This window comes from Salmo salar, unplaced genomic scaffold, assembly GCF_905237065.1.
Source record: "Salmo salar unplaced genomic scaffold, Ssal_v3.1, whole genome shotgun sequence".
Taxonomy (NCBI): domain Eukaryota; kingdom Metazoa; phylum Chordata; class Actinopteri; order Salmoniformes; family Salmonidae; genus Salmo; species Salmo salar.
Genome location: NW_025549545.1, coordinates 37501 through 40000, shown reverse-complemented (window position 1 = coordinate 40000; position 2500 = coordinate 37501). Strand labels below are relative to the sequence as shown.

Below are 2500 nucleotides of genomic sequence, written 5' to 3'. Positions count from 1 at the left end.
CAGTAGTAGCTAGCCAGTTAGCCCTAACAGTACTAGTAGCTAGCCAGTTAGCCCTAACAGTACTAGTAGCTAGCCAGTTAGCCCCAACAGTACTAGTAGCTAACCAGTTAGCCCTAACAGTACTAGTAGATAGCCAGTTAGCCCTAACAGTACTAGTAGCTAGCCAGTTAGCCCTAACAGTACTAGTAGCTAGCCCTAACAGTACTAGTAGCTAGCCAGTTAGCCCTAACAGTACTAGTAGCTAGCCATTTAGCCCTAACAGTACTAGTAGCTAGCCATTTAGCCCTAACAGTACTAGTAGCTAGCCAGTTAGCCCTAACAGTACTAGTAGCTAACCAGTTAGCCCTAACAGTACTAGTAGCTAACCAGTTAGCCATAACAGTACTAGTAGCTAGCCAGTTAGCCCTATCAGTACTAGTAGCTAGCCCTAACAGTACTAGTAGCTAGCCAGTTAGCCCTAACAGTACCAGTAGCTAGCCAGTTAGCCCTAACAGTACCAGTAGCTAGCCAGTTAGCCCTAACAGTTCTAGTAGCTAGCCAGTTAGCCCTAACAGTACTAGTAGCTAGCCAGTTAGCCATAACAGTACTAGTAGCTAGCCAGTTAGCCCTAACAGTACTAGTAGCTAGCCAGTTAGCCCTAACAGTACCAGTAGCTAGCCAGTTAGCCCTAACAGTACCAGTAGCTAGCCAGTTAGCCCTAACAGTTCTAGTAGCTAGCCAGTTAGCCCTAACAGTACTAGTAGCTAGCCAGTTAGCCCTAACAGTACCAGTAGCTAGCCAGTTAGCCCTAACAGTTCTAGTAGCTAGCCAGTTAGCCCTAACAGTACTAGTAGCTAGCCAGTTAGCCCTAACAGTACTAGTAGCTAGCCAGTTAGCCCTAACAGTACTAGTAGCTAGCCAGTTAGCCCTAACAGTACCAGTAGCTAGCCAGTTAGCCCTAATAGTAGTAGTAGCTAGCCCTATTAACTTATTATGGGCTTGTGATCTATGGTATTGTAGGCAGGTAAACTTGCCAAAATTAAACACAGCATGTATTTATTAACGTATCGAGATAAAATATTGTATTCAGGCAACAGCTGAGATGTATATAGTCAACATTTCATCCCGAAGTCGGAGTATATTTTCTCTCGTTTCAGCTCAAATAATGGCCGCCGTTGATTTCAAGAAATGTTGCGTTATTTTTTTATTTCTTTGCAATACTTTCCGTTTAAGCTTGCATCAGAATGCATGTTTCAAAATATAAAATAAATTAAAATTCAAAATATGTACAAACGGAGTATACATCCCAGAAGTGCCTCTCCGTGAATTCGCATACTTGATTTGTACTCATACTCTGACCCTCCCGTGCTTCAATTTGGGCACTCGGAGTACGGTAGTATGCATTTTAATAAACACCCTCTGTGTGACCAGTCTGATAACCTGGAGGGGATTCAGAACAGAGGATGGACCAGGACCAGTCTGATAACCTGGAGGGGATTCAGGACAGAGGATGGACCAGGACCAGTCTGATAACCTGGAGGGGATTCAGAACAGAGGATGGACCAGGACCAGTCTGATAACCTGGAGGGGATTCAGAACAGAGGATGGACCAGTCTGATAACCTGGAGGGGATTCAGAACAGAGGATGGACCAGGACCAGTCTGATAACCTGGAGGGGATTCAGAACAGAGGATGGACCAGGACCAGTCTGATAACCTGGAGGGGATTCAGAACAGAGGATGGACCAGTCTGATAACCTGGAGGGGATTCAGAACAGAGGATGGACCAGGACCAGTCTGATAACCTGGAGGGGATTCAGAACAGAGGATGGACCAGTCTGATAACCTGGAGGGGATTCAGGACAGAGGATGGACCAGGACCAGTCTGATAACCTGGAGGGGATTCAGAACAGAGGATGGACCAGTCTGATAACCTGGAGGGGATTCAGAACAGAGGATGGACCAGTCTGATAACCTGGAGGGGATTCAGGACAGAGGATGGACCAGTCTGATAACCTGGAGGGGATTCAGGACAGAGGATGGACCAGGACCAGTCTGATAACCTGGAGGGGATTCAGAACAGAGGATGGACCAGGACCAGTCTGATAACCTGGAGAGGATTCAGAACAGAGGATGGACCAGTCTGATAACCTGGAGGGGATTCAGAACAGAGGATGGACCAGTCTGATAACCTGGAGGGGATTCAGAACAGAGGATGGACCAGTCTGATAACCTGGAGGGGATTCAGAACAGAGGATGGACCAGGACCAGTCTGATAACCTGGAGAGGATTCAGAACAGAGGATGGACCAGGACCAGTCTGATAACCTGGAGGGGATTCAGAACAGAGGATGGACCAGGACCAGTCTGATAACCTGGAGGGGATTCAGAACAGAGGATGGACCAGGACCAGTCTGATAACCTGGAGGGGATTCAGAACAGAGGATGGACCAGGACCAGTCTGATAACCTGGAGAGGATTCAGAACAGAGGATGGACCAGGACCAGTCTGATAACCTGGAGG

General features: G+C 47.3%; 1 protein-coding gene across 2 annotated transcripts in view; it reads right to left on the bottom strand.

Moving 5' to 3' along the window:
* Nucleotides 1-2500, bottom strand: part of LOC123738346 (equilibrative nucleoside transporter 4) — a 25528-nt gene that overhangs the window by 20703 nt on the left and 2325 nt on the right. The window lies entirely within an intron of this gene.